The sequence below is a fragment of the Silene latifolia genome, chromosome 7 (assembly GCF_048544455.1).
Source record: "Silene latifolia isolate original U9 population chromosome 7, ASM4854445v1, whole genome shotgun sequence".
In the NCBI taxonomy this organism is placed as follows: domain Eukaryota; kingdom Viridiplantae; phylum Streptophyta; class Magnoliopsida; order Caryophyllales; family Caryophyllaceae; genus Silene; species Silene latifolia.
In genome coordinates this window covers 88,758,421-88,773,443 of record NC_133532.1, presented here as the reverse complement: position 1 = coordinate 88,773,443, position 15,023 = coordinate 88,758,421, and the positions used below count along the sequence as shown (strand labels likewise).

Below are 15,023 nucleotides of genomic sequence, written 5' to 3'. Positions count from 1 at the left end.
GACAGCGTTGATGAGGAAAGAGAACAGGTTTCGTTGGGATGAGAGTTGTGAGAAGGCGTTCCAAACCTTAAAGGAGCGTTTGACCACAGCTCCTGTCTTGGCATTGCCTGAAGGGAGCGAGAATTTTGAGGTTTATACCGATGCTTCGAAGAATGGGTTGGGATGTGTGTTGATGCAGAATGGTAAGGTGATTGCCTATGCTTCTAGGCAGTTGAAGCCTTATGAGGAGAACTACCCTACTCATGACCTGGAGTTGGGTGCAGTGGTGTTTGCTCTCAAGATTTGGAGGCACTACCTTTATGGGGCAATCTTTAAGGTATTTTCGGATCACAAGAGTCTCAAGTACATCTACACGCAGAAGGAGTTGAACATGAGACAGAGGAGGTGGATGGAGCTGATTGGCGACTACGACATGGAAATCATCTACCATGAAGGAAAGGCCAATGTTGTTGCTGATGCTTTGAGTAGGAAGAGTGTACATTCCTTGTGTACAGCTCTATCTTTGATGAGGTTGAGAGATGAAGTAGCGAGCTTTGGGATTCATATGATGCAGAAAGGAGATACCATGAGTGATATGACAGTACAGCTTGAGTTTTATGATGACATTCGGGATAAGCAGGCTTTGGATCCTAAGATAGTGGAGTGGAGAGTGGAGTAGTAGAAAGGGACAGTGTCCGGTTTTCCATTCATCTGAGATGGTAGCTTGAGGTTTGATGGTAGGTGGTGTGTTCCTAATGATGAGGAGTTGAAAAAGACAATCATGATAGAGGCGCATTGCACACCATATTCAGATTCATCCGGTGGAGACAAGCTTTACAAAGATCCAAGAAAACGTTTTGGTGGCCTGGAATGAAGAAAGAGACAAATTTGAGTTTGTGTCCCGTTGTTTGACATGCCGAGAGAGTTAAAGGGGAACAGAGAAGACCACAAGGTAAGGTTCAGTCCTTGGAGGTGCACGAATGGAAGTGGGAATCCATTTCCATGGATTTTATTGTGGGTTTACCTAAGAGTCAACAAGGTAACAATATGATTTGGGTGATAGTGGATCGATTGACCAAGTCAGCTCACTTTGTTCCAATGAAAGATACATGGACTAAGGCACAATCGGCTATGGCCTATCGAAAGAACGTGCTTAAGTTACATGGAGTCCCTAAGGACATAGTGTCCGACAGAGATGCGAGGTTTATATCAAGGTTTTGGAAGGAGTTGCAGGAATCGTTGGGAACGGCTTTGAAGATGAGTACTGACATTTCATCCTCGATGGACGATGGGGGAGACGAGAGAACAATCAAGACTCTTGAGGATATGTTGCGAGCTTGTGTGATGGATTTTGGTGGTAGCTGGGAGCGAGAGGTTGGATTTAATAGAGTTTTCTTACAACAACAAACTATCACACTAGTATAGGTATGACACCGTTTGAGGCTTTGTATGGGAGGAGATGTAGGAGTCCAATCTGTTGGGACGATAGTCTTTGAGGCAAAGTGGTTTTAGGACCAGAGATGGTACATGAGATGGTGGAACAGATTAAGATGATCAGGGAACGGATGAGAGCGGCTCGGGATCGAGAAGAGTTATGCGAGATCTACATCGTCGGGACATAGAGTTTGAGGTTGGGGACAAGGTTCTTCCGAAAGTGTCTCCTATGCGTGGAGTTATGAGATTTGGGAAGAAAGGCAAGCTAAGTCAGAAGTTTATAGGGCCTTATGAGATCTTAGAGCGAGTTGGGGAAGTGGCTTATCGTTTGGCTTTACCGGCCGCTTTGGAGAGAGTGCATAATGTGTTTCATGTATCGCAGTTGCGGAAGTATGTGAGTGACCCGTCGCATATGTTAGAGGCAGAGAGCTTAGAGCTAGATGAGTCTTTATCGTACCTTGAGGTGCCTAAGCAGATCCTAGACCGAAAAGTTAGAAAGACCAGGAGTGGTGAGACAGTTTTGCTTAAGATCCTTTGGTCTAACCATGAGACCGAGGAAGCTACATGGGAGGCGGAGGACATCATGAAAGAGCGTTACCCTTTCCTTTTTGATCAGGTATGTATGGTTACGGGGACGTAACCTTGTTTCTTTAGGGGGGTAGGAGATGATCGCGAGAGTTTTTAAGAGTTTTTACACCCTCTTGTTTATGTTGTGTCGGTATGTTTGTCGGGATAAGTGGGTTAGTAGCATGTTTTACGTTGTGTTCATTTTTGGACCTTCGAGTCGGGAAGCTTATGGGGGTACCTTTGTTTGGTAGTGGTTTGAACTTCGGGGACGAAGTTCCTTTTAAGGAGGGAAGACTGTAATACTCCGTATTTATGGTCTTGGGGGTACTCTATCGAGTAGCCCTTACTCTGTCAGTAAGGGTATGTTGCGAGAATAAAATAGTTTCGACTGTTGGGCACTCGATCGAGTAGTGGGGCACTCGATCGAGTAGGGGGTACTCGATCGAGTACCTTGGGTACTCGATCGAGTGTCCGGGTTATCGGGGGTTTTTCTCGGGTTTTGTTAATTACGCGATTAAGGTATTTAAATCAATTCGTCTTTATTCTAAATCACTTTTTACAAAACCTAAAACCTGTTTAAGAGAGAAAGCAACTTGTCTTCTTCCTAATCGCGTTCTTGACAATTCCCGGAGTTCAGACGGTCGGATTGCATCGTAGTTTGTGTCGTTGGATTCCTTGCGTCGAGGGTAAGCTTTTAATATAATTTATATACCGTTTTGTTAAGATTGATGAAACCCTAATTTGGGATTTGGGGATTGTTATGAGTAGTATTTGAGTAGTGGTCTTTATGTGTTATATGTTAGGAGGAGAATTCGTAGAAGAGGCGTTTTGAGCATTTGTAGATACCGTCTGCGTGTTGTGCTTTCAGTAGGATTTCTACTCGGTATTAGTCCCATAATGGGATATTGGTGATGTGCTTAGTTAGTTGATTGATATGATGATGGTATTTGTGATTGTGATTGTGGTTGTGTTCGTTGATGGCTCTCGAGATGCGTTCTCGGCTGAGTGGGGTCACTTGCGGGAGTGATCTCACGCCCTAGTTTCGCCTTCTGTGGAACCCGCCACAGAAGGGATGTGCACATTAATGAGCAGGGTTATCGCTCGTACGATGAGCGGGGCTTAGGTGGGAACGGCTGCGGTCCCCCACTGGCGGTGGCTGGTCCAAAGTGGGACGTCGATGATTGAGACGGTTGGTTGGATGTGGTTGTGTGTGTGTGACAGTTCAGCTGTCTGTTTGTCTTGTTGTTGTTATCTATTTTGGATTGTGTGATTAGTACTGACCCCGGTGTTGTTTTGTAAAACCTGCGGTGATCCATTCGGGATGGTGAGTGATATTGAGCAGTATAGAGATGATACGGGGATAGGCCGGGATGGCCACGACATGACGATAGAGTCTTCCGCTGTAGTTTAGCTTTTATTTCTATTTCAGTTGAGAACAGTTAGTTTGAATAATGTATCGTACCTATCAGTTTGGTTTCGAGGATTGTATTCATTCATTAAAGTATTTATAATAAATGTTGTTTCTGTTTTGTCTATTTGATTATCATGCCTCGGGCAACCGAGATGGTGATGTCTTCATACCTGAGTGGTCCTGGTAAGGCACTCGGAGTATGGGGGTGTTACACTCCTGGCAGGCTGAGGGTAGCCGCCCGCAGGGGGAACAAAGTAAGAAGGGTGAGTCCAGTCACCCTGTGGAAGCATCCCTCCCCGGGCTAACTCCTCGTAAACTGGGTAGAGGGCTAGAGCCGTGTCTAGCCTGTGCTCGTTGAAACTCCTGCACAAATCACCCAATACACGTGACATTGCCCTCTGGTCCATGACCGAAGGGACAACCAAGGGAGTAGGTGGTCGAAAAGTGGCCGGGTAGCCAGTGGGAGCAGGAGTGGAGGAAGAGGGTGCCTGTCCAATGGAGGCACGAGCTCTCCTCGAAGTGCTAGCAGTAGCAGTGGCCGCCCGCAGAGGAAGCCTGTAACTAGGCAAGGGCGGCCGAGCTGCCCCCTCAACAGTGGTAAGGGGCATGACAGGAGGGTACCCTGTGACAGGGATGCGGTCACAGATGAAAGAGTCAATCTTCCACCCCATCTGTCTATCGACCCAATAGACAGCCCTCGCGCAAGGAAGGTCCATGAAGCGCAGGTCAGGGTCAATGGGGTTCTCCTGTCGAGGGAAAAGTAAAACAAGGCGGTTGGCGATACATGTCACCAACCCGCCACAAGCAATGGTGGTCAAAGTGCACTCACTTACAGTCTGAAAGTGAGCGGCAGTCAAGTAGGCGATGTTATAAATACAGGCTACCCGACTGTCAATGTTCAGATAGCCCGCTAAGATTGACAATTCAATATTATTCACATTATTAGACTCTTTACGGCCAAAAATGGTATTACCCATTAGCCGTTGAAAATAACGAAGAGGGGGCAAATGGACGGAAGTGCCCGTCCTCTTAGACCCGTAAAAGTCACTGATACAAGACCACATGACTCGATGAATATCAGAGGTGTCCGAGGTTCTGCCCTCGAAATAAAGACCCAGAAAACCAACAAAATCAGCCAACGTCAGAGAGTAGTTGACATTGAAAAGTCGAAAGGAAATGCAAGGGTTGGTCTTATTAGCCAAGAAAGCTTTCGAGTCAAAAGCATAAGACGAAAAGAATTCAAGGATCAAAACATAATACGTGAACTCAGCCATGTCCACTAAACCTGTCATACCCGTCCCAATTAGCAGGGACACAACCGACTCATAACAGCCTAATTTCTCCAAAGTATCTTTATGGAGAAACCGGGTAGCTGTAACTTTCATTTTCGAAACAAAAAAGAGAAAACATAGCACGTTGCGTAGAATTAGCAAAGATAACCTGCGGATAGTCAGGTAGACTATCCGTGGTAGCCTCTATCAGCAGTGGCGGTCCTCGTTGCCGCTTGGAAGCTCCTTGGCTCGATTGTCCCTCGTACATGTGCTCCTTTCCTTTTGTCATCGGTGTTACCTGCAAACAACTCGTTAGCAACAAGAATCCCCTAACAATGTGAATTGAAGAAAACCCGAATCACAATCAAAACTGAAATGCAAATTAGGGTTTCGAAAAAATTGGGGGAAACGGCTTTAAACACATCCTAGCTGCTTATTTGCTTTGAAAATCAAGGGGGAAAGGGTAGAATAAGCGATTAAAGCATAGAAAAGACAAGAAATCAATCCCAAAAATCGATTTCCCCAAATCGATTTTTCCATCTCAAATGCATATAACTCGAAAATTTCGCATAAAAACCACAATAAAATCGAAAATAGAGCATGGAAATGAGATTAGAGACATACCTTGAAGAAACTATGAAGATTAAAGCAAGAGAAACAAGTGCAAGACGGGATTTTAGGTGAAAATCGCGAGAAGGGGGAGGAAACTTAGGGTTTGCTTAAGAGTTTATGTGTTTGTGAAAGTGAAGGAGTGAAAGAGTGAAACTTCCCTTTTAGTTGTAATCTGCTCATGAGTGGTCGATCGACCACTCTTCTCGGTCGATCGACCGGTCTGTCATTTAACAGCTTCCTGAGTTGTATGTATTCGATCGACTCATTGACCCGATCGATCGACCAATTTTCCTTCACAAGTAAGCTTCTCGCTTTCTCCGCTTGATCGATCGATCGAACCACTTAGTCGATCGACTGCTAGAGCTGGCAATCGGACTTTAATTCGTCAAAAATTCATTTTGCCATCATAACTTCATGTCTTTCTCTCGCAAATATCCAGTAAACCATCTACGCACTTTGCATAAAATTGATTCCTGCAAAAATTATCAAAGGCGCACATATTCCCAAACCAAGAAATTGCAAATTAATAGAAATTAAAGAAAAACAAAAAACAAAAAAAAACTCAAAATGCAAATTAAATGAAATAACAAAATAAAATTCCTAAATTACAAATAATTACAACCTGGGTTGCCTCGATTAAGCGCTGGTTTAAGAGGCCCGCACGACCTTTTTACCTCAATTTGCATCATCTGATAATGGGTCGAAGTACAAAACCTCGACTTTCCTAACATATGCATCTGATCCGTGATAATGCTTCACATATTGGCCATTAACCTTGAACCTTTCTCCAGCAGAGGTCTTCAATTCAACTGATCCGAACTTTGTAATCGCTTTGTGATCGTATAGGGGCCGGTCCACCGGATTTGACTTACCAGAAATAGACGGATACGAGCATTAAAAAGAAGTACCTTATCGCCAATATGGAACTCGCGCTTGATGATTCTCTTGTCGTGCCAGCGCTTTGTTTTCTCCTTGTAGATCCTTGCATTGTCATAGGCCAGCAGCCTAAATTCCTCTAGCTCATTCAGCTGTGTCATGCGTTTCTCACGAGAGAGGTTAGGATCCAAATTCAAATCACAAATAGCCCACCAAGACTTACGCTCTAACTCAACAGGTAAATGACATGTCTTACCATAAATCAATCGGTATGGTGACATCCCGATTGGCGTTTTAAACGCGGTTCTATAAGCCCATAAGACATCATCTAACTTAAGACTCCAATCTTTCCGTGATTTAGAAACAACTTTACCTAAGACTTCTTTCAACTCTCTGTTAGAAATCTCAACCTGACCACTCGTTTGGGGATGATACCCCAGACCTCGATGATGTTGGACACCGAATTTAGTCAATAAAGCACTAAGTTGTTTCTCTTTAAAATGCATTACCCCATCGCTAATGACAACCCGAGGGACACCAAAACGAGGGAAAATAATCTTTTTAAACAGTTTAATCACGGCCTTTGCATCGCAATGGGGAGTAGCAATAGCTTCCACCCATTTGGATACATAATCTACAGCTACGAGGATATATTTATTACCTTGACTGCTCGGAAAAGGTCCTTGATAATCGATGCCCCGACATCAAAAATCTCAACCTCAAGAATGCCTACCTGAGGCATCTCATGTCTCTTGGAAATATTCCCCGATCTTTGACAAGCATCGCACTCAGCAACAAAATTGCGACAATCTGCATGCAAAGTTGGCCAAAAGAAACCAGATTGGAGTACCTTAGCTACAGTCCTGGATGGACGGTGATGACCACCATAAGCAGAAGAGTGGCAAGCCTCTAGGATATCCTTCACCTCCCACTGAGGTACGCATCTCCGGATGAGACCGTATGCGCATTCCTTGAAAACATAAGGATCATCCCAAAAATATTGTCTAGCATCATAGGCAAACCGCTTCTTCTGCTGCCATGAAAGCTCGGGTGGTATCCTACATCACAAAGCAAAGTTAGCAAAATCAAAGAAACCACGGAGGTGGATAAGGCCCTGAAGTAGTAATAGCTAATAGACTCTCATCAGGAAAAGAATCATTAATAGGCAATGAATCCTCCCTTTCTGTCAGCTGCAGACGAGATAGGTGGTCAGCTACCATATTCTCTGCTCCTTTCTTTCCTTTGATCTCCAAATCAAACTCCTGCAAAAGGAGTATCCACCTTAAAAGCCTCGGCTTCGCATCTTTCTTAATAAAGAGAGTCTTCAACGCTGCATGGTCAGTATAAACAATAACCTTAGAACCTAGCAAATAAGACCGAAATTTGTCTAAGGCAAAAACAACAGCTATAAACTCTTTTTCAGTGGTAAAATAATTGACTTGAGCCTCATCCATAGTTCGGCTCGCATAGTATATGGCATTCAAAGCTTTATTCTTTTTTGTCCCAGAATCGCACCGATCGCCTAATCGCGGCATCACACATGATCTCAAATGGGAGGTCCCAATCCCGTGGTGAATGATTGGCGCAGAAACTAGGGCCTCCTTTAACTGTTAAAAGCGACAAGGCACTCATCGGTAAATTCAAAGACAGCATCCTTAAGGAGCAATTGTGTAAGTGGTTTAGCAATTTTTGAAAAATCCTTAATGAAACGCCGATAGAAACCAGCGTGACCAAGGAAACTCCTCACTCCTTTAACAATCACGGGAGGAGGTAATTGCTCAATCACTTGCACCTTTGCCTTATCAACATGTATACCTTTATCAGAAATCAGATGCCCTAACACAACTCCCTCATTGACCATAAACTGACACTTTTCCCAGTTTAAAACAAGATTAACATCTATACAACGCTGCATGACTTTATCAAGGTTAGCTAAACAACGATCAAAGTCACTACCATAAACTGAGAAATCATCCATGAATACTTCCATAATATTCTCTATATAATCAGAAAAAATCCCCATCATGCACCTCTGAAAGGTAGCAGGGGCGTTACACAATCCGAAAGGCATTCTACGATATGCAAAAACACCCTCTGGACAGGTAAAAGTGGTCTTACTCTGATCGTCCGGATGAATAGGGATCTGAAAGAACCCTGAATATCCGTCTAGAAAACAGAAAAATTTGTTAGAAGCAAGTCTTTCAGTCATTTGGTCAACAAAAGGGAGGGGGATGTGGTCTTTCCTGGTGGCGGCATTCAACTGTCTATAATCAATGCACATCCGCCACCCTGTCACTACTCGAGTTGGTATTAATTCATTTTTCTCATTTTTAACCACGGTAGTCCCTCCTTTCTTCGGGACTACCCGAATCGGGCTAACCCACTTGGAGTTGCCAATCGTATAAATAATACCGCATAGAGTAGTTTCATCACCCTCCCATAACAACTTCCTCGCATCTTCGGGTTCAACTTGCGTTGCATTGACTGCCTCGTAAGGCTTGTGGCCTTCCTCCGGCTCTATCCTGTGCATACAAACATCGGGTGATGCCCTTAATGTCATCCAAAGAGTAACCCAAAGCCTTCTTGTTTTTCTTAAGCACACACATCAAAGCAGCATACCTGGTCATCATTAAGCTTAGAGTTAACAATAGCTGGTCTTGCTCCGTATCATCTAGAAAAACATACTTAAGATTAGGAGGAAGTGGCTTACGCTCCGGCACTTTTACCTCTACAGCATAGACATAATCAGCTTCAATGGTGTAGCAAGTGTTTACCAAGTTCTCGTTGGCCAAGCTCAAGAGCATCTCATCTTCTTCCTCATTGAGCTCGTAGGTCTCCATTGAAGCTACCAAAGCATCGGCTCCTCAAAGCATTCTCCATCAGTATTACCGCACACTCATCTAAACGGGTTAGATCGGCTAAGGGATCCTTGGCTAAGGATTCCCTCCAATTACAAGTAACTCAACAATATCAATAGAATAACACGTATCCTCATCAGCAGCCTTGATCGCCTTGTGAGCAAGATCGAACTCAATGGTGTCATCCCCTACTTCTAAGGTGATGGTTCCGCGTTTGACATCTATTACAGCCCCAACTGTATGTAAAAACGGTCTGCCTAAAATAATAGGTATCTGACTGTTCTCTGCAATGTCCAAAACAACGAAATCGACAGGAATAAAAAACTTACCCACTCGAACGGGTACATCCTCTAGAACACCTATAGGTCTCTGAGTCGATCTATTTGCCATTTGAACGGTAATATCGGTCACCTTAAGTCTACCAATATTTAACCTTTCGCAAACAGAATAGGGCATGACACTGACACTGGCCCCTATGTCACAAAGGGCCTTTCCAATTACGTGGTTACCTCTAGTGCAAGGAATTGAAAAACTACCCGGGTCCTTTAATTTAGGTGGCACATTAACTTGCGAAAGAGCATTACACTCTTCCACAAAAGCAACATTACCATCATCACGAAAATTCCTCTTACGATTTAGAATATCTTTCATAAATTTAGCGTAAGAGGGTACCTGGGTAATTAAATCAGTGAAAGGAACCGTTACCTCGAGATTCTGGACCATCTCCAGAAACTTACCAAACTTACGCTCCAGCTTAGTAGCCTTCAAACGCTCCGGATACGGGACTGCAACACTGGTCGTAGGATCAGTAACCTTCGGCTTCCGTAGGTTTAAAACCCCCGTCAAATCATCAATGAGTGAAGAATCATGCAAACTAGTTGACGGATTTGCATCCTGTACTGGGAGGTCAGTCGATCGACTGATATTAGTGGTCGATCGACCAACTTGGCTAGGCGTGAACAGTTCCTGTTCAGAATTGATGTCGTCAGGTGAGTCAGTCGATCGACTGAGAATGTTGGTCGATCGACTGACTGTGCTGGGTGTGAATAGTTTCTGATCAGAAACTATTTTATCTGACGCTTCAGTCGATCGACTGACAATGTTGGTCGATCGACCAGAAGTACTGGCAATTGAGTTCGTTATTGCATCAGAATGTAAACGAGCTTCTTCATCATTTCCCGAGTCTTCCTTTGGCTTGTCGGGACTTTCATAAGAGAGGCCACTCCTGAGATTAATGGCATTAATCGTTTCAATCGGCCCTTTACATTTGCTTGAAGAATTAGCAGCTTGCTTAGCCTCTATATTCTCCAATTGCCTCACAAAATTCCTTGAGGACTCAATCCCGGCTGCTTCCATATTCGCCACTTGAACCAAAAGGAGTTGGACCATTTCTCTCAACTTCTCGATCTCATCTGAGTTTTGAACAGGTATTTCAACTTTCTCCTTGGAAGCTTCAGAAATCTCGAGCTTCTCGAGACGGGCAGTAATAGAAGTTATAAGTGTCACAACGGCACTCATTTCATCACTTTGCTTTCGTGACTTTCCACGTGAACTTCCAAACTCATCTCTATGGACTGCCATCTCCTCAATAGTGTTCCAACCTTTACTTTGACCGGTATTGTTTTGGAACCTACCGTTAGCAGCTGCATCCAGGATGACCTTGTAATCATCATATAGAGCATTATAAAATAGGTTGCAAAGATACCATTGCTGGAAACTATGGTGAGGGACAGCTCGGACCAAACTTTTGAAACGTCCCCATGCTTCGCAAAAATCCTCATCAGCTCCTTGCTGGAAACTTGTGATTTTACTTCTCAAGGCGTCAGTCTTTGAAAGTGGGAAGTACTTCTTGTAGAAGGCTAATGCTAGAGATGTCCAGTCCGTGACTCCAGCTGCTACCCTATCAAGGTAGCGGTACCAATCTCGCGCCGAATCCTTCAAGGAGTATAAGAACATCAACCCTTTACTTCATCCTGAGTCACCCCAGCTGGTATAGGTATGGAACAGCAGTAGTCTGTGAAAATTTCCATATGCTTCAAGGGATCCTCATCTGGTAGACCAGCAAACTGATTTCGCTCCACTAGATCGATATAAGAAGAACGAAATTCGAAGTTACCCGTAGTAGGGGTAGGTAATTGGTGCCCCTTTGGAATATGGTGTTCCTTTGGCTGTAGATTATCATATATTGTAGCCATAATTGCCAAAATGAGAGTACTCAAGTCTTCTTCTCAAAAACCTGTCTTCTAACTGTGCAAAAGCAAAACTAAAAGCAAAGAAAAGCAACGGCCTCAAGGAACCAAAGTTCCTTGAGACAAGAAAAATAAACTAAAATAAAGCAAACAGAATTACACCATTTCCCCGGCAACGGCGCCAAAATTTTAAAGTGTGACCCGTGAGAGTCCAATTTTAAAGGTCTTGTAAGGTCGACGGTTCAGCAGTTTTTGACAACTTCATAACTCGTTTGCATGATTCATGTTGCTAATTGATTGTTGATTTGTAGCATTAAACTGGTTTAGGCTTTATAGTTGCATTTCGCTCTGAGATCGAACTCGTTCCATTAGGTTTTAGGATCGAGTCTAGTTCTTGCTTGGGGACAAGCAAGGGTTTGGTTTGGGGAAGTTTGATGCGTGTCATTTATATGATGTTTTACACCTTATTTTACACGTATTTCAGAGCTCATATATGTAGTTTATGCTACTATTTTCCCTATTTCCGTCTATGATACCGTCGTTTTGTATCAAAATTAAATTTATAATTCCAAACTAAAACTATAGCTAGTGATAGTAAGGGTCGAACCACAGAGAGACAAGGTTGATTTTGTTTGCTATTTTTCAGTCTATAAAAGTAACAATTAATTGGGGGGTTTTGAGTTTGGTTGATTAATTGGCTAATTGCTAAAATGAATATTCTCAACAAGATGAAAAGGGGATCGGGAACTTCGGTTTACCATGGCAAAATTCAGGTAAGTAAGGTAGCAGAGGTCTTATAATACGGTCTCAGGGAATATAAGCTAACCTTTCGATCGATGCTCAATTAACCTTACGGTCTATTTATTCCCTAGAATTTCTCAAAGCCTTCGCTCAAGGGAAATTCCTAATCTAATGATAATACAATTTACTAATCTTTCAATCTAGTAAAAAGGTTTATCAAAAGACAACAAAACCAATACAGAAGAATTCATACTACAAAACAATCCTTATTTCTACCATGGCTCACCTCGTTCCCAATCAAAGAAATTACCTACGCATAATTAAATCTATACTAACTTCAAAATTAATAGTAAAGAACAAATTTGACATAATTGAATCGAACTAAAACAAAAGGGGAGAACTAAATTGCTGAAATTAAATTGATGAAAACAAGAATCGAAATAACAAGGAATTAAGGAAGAAAAGGAATTTTATAAAAACTTACTAATTGAATTAATGAACAAGGTATCGAATTCGAGGTTTTCCGTCCTCCAAAGCTAGATCTAGAAACTGAGTTTTTCCAATAATGAAAGCATAACCTAATTCTTGCTGCGTTCTACTGATAAAAAGATACTGAAAGTTAATTACAAGTTGGGCTTTTAAAAGTCTAACACGAAGAAATAAGTATCACTCAAATCGTCGATCGATCGACGGTCGATGGTCGATCGATCGGTTAACGCAGTAATGCAATAGCGTCGATGTACTTGATGGTCGATCGACTTTACAGCATAGTTGATCGACTGATGATGCTGTGCAGAGACACTTCTTTTCTTCAAAAACAGCTTCTCACTCCAATGCACGCATCCCGAGGTGGGTGAATCTGAATCTCCTTCTTATGGGATTCCTTGAAGTTGCCTCCGGAAGACGAATTAGGCTTGATTTAGCTTACTTCCACTCATTCCTACAATAAATCATAGAAAATGCAAAGTAAACCGTTTCGAGAGAAATAGTAGCCTTAAACTAACAATTATGCATGGAAATACGTGCCAAAACCGCAGATAAAGTGTATAGAATATGCACGTATTAGTCTACTTTCGTGTTTTTGTATAAAATTGCAGAAATGTGAAGAATCCAGCGGAAATCGAGCCGAATACGTTTTGAGGCCTGAAAGACAAATGGCATTGCATTTGACATGGAGTAAAGACTCGGGAAGCAAACTTGGTGCGCGTTTTGAGGCCTGAAAGACAAACTTACGAGAGCTTCAGAAGCGAATTACCAGCTACAGCAGTCCATAGACTGACCTACATGGTCTATAGACTGTCAGAATGCTTCTCGACATTGTAGCCTTATTCAGATGGCAATATCTCGAGTTCTAGATCAGATAATCGAGTGATTCCAATTGGAGGTGAAAGCTTATCCTCTTAGTTTTCCAACGCCGCATAGAACGCCTGATTTGACAAAGTAACGAAGAAATGGCGGCTGTTATAAGATCGGTGCGCGCTGCAGGAATTGTCAGAATGCATTACTGTAAAACGCCTGTGGTCGATCGACTGGTCCAAGTGGTCGATTGACCACCCCACGAGCTGATGCGCAATTTAAAAGACGAGAGACCGAAGCCCAATTTTAATTAGGTTTAGGAATAGGTTATGTTATTTTCCTATATAACGTAACTTTACCTGCTGCTTGACACATTTATCATTCATTAGCTTAGTTTTTTATCATTCAGTTCGTAACATACAATTCGGTATTCATTAGTTTAGTTTCGTCAATAAAATCTACTTTTCGCATTGAGCTTTGGTTCTTTCCTCTTCAATTCCTTTTACGGTATTCTTCTGTTCTTTTGTTCAGTTTTGCTGTTTTAATTCGTTCATAGATTAAATTGCATAGAGTAGTTTCCCAAAAGCCAAATTATTGATTCATGTTTGTTATTTGTTTAGTTAATTCAATTATGAATTCGTTTGCTTTAGTTGTTAATTTTACTGTTTTTATTATCGCTAATATGTCTAGCTAAATCACCTTTGCTAGGATGTAGGGGATCTATGGCGAAGATGGCATTAGAATAGGTGTGACCCCGCATTAGGGCTTGGTCGATCGACTGCCTTAACTAGTCGACCGACTGAGCCGGTTGGTCGATCGACTGGGGTAGCTGGTGGATCGACTGACTTCGTGTCTGATTAGCACCGTATAATTCGTTAAGTGCAATATTTAACAATGAGACCGAAATGAGACTTGTTAGATGCTTAGTTTTGACCAACCCGTAGATCGAGAGATAGGGAAGGGCATTAATTAATGAATTGAGACGACTAAATTGCTGAGATCGAGAGATAATGTAATTTAGGCTTTAGGAATCACTAATCGGGGCGAGACCTAGCATTAGTGAGACTTAGGGACTGTTAGCATAGGCCGAAAGGAGCTACTAGTTAACTTGGACCGAGAGGACTTGTTTTACCCATCCTACACGACTGTATTTCGGACTTACCTAGGATTTTGTGCCATCGCAGCTATAGTGAACCGACCGTATTAGCATCTCTTTTATCATTTTTTACATTTCTTTTTACTTTTATTTGTTTATTTAGTTATTTTAGATTTAATTCATATCAAAACCCCCCTCAATTGTTACCCTTGACTGAAGTAAAAAGCAATTAGAACTCCCTACCTCTCTGCGGATCGACCCTTACTACCGCTTGCTAGTTGTAGTTTGGAAATTATAAATATTATTTTTGGTACTCACTTTGACAGGTATCAATTGGTAATTTAGGTCACCTTGAGGCGTGATGGAATCATGTTTGCCTTTTGGCGGTCGTTTTTGAATTTTGACCGGTTTGGGCTCAAATTAGCGTATGAGTTGCTTTTTTGAGTCGCAGAAAAATAACCCATTGTGTCGGGAATGTATTTTGGTTTGCGGGCGGACCTTGTATGGGTCTTGAAATGCCGTTTTTGTGGTTTTGACTCGTATTTTGCTTGAAAAGAGGGGCGAGTCGTTTTTGTGTTTGTGAACCGTTTCGTTTGGTTGGATTTTGGGCGGGATTGCCCTTGTTTTGCATTGCAGGTTATTTTTTGGATTTATCCATTTCATGCCGTCGTAATGCCAAAATTTCGGCTTGAC

The 15,023-nt window shown here is 42.4% G+C and overlaps 1 non-coding gene across 1 annotated transcript; it reads left to right on the top strand.

The window, feature by feature from the left end:
* The first annotated feature begins 10,723 nt into the window (after positions 1-10,723).
* LOC141593189 (small nucleolar RNA R71) lies at positions 10,724-10,829 on the top strand. Its single transcript, XR_012521293.1, has one exon. It is a non-coding gene; the product is annotated as a small nucleolar RNA R71 (small nucleolar RNA).
* The last annotated feature ends 4,194 nt before the right edge of the window (positions 10,830-15,023 follow it).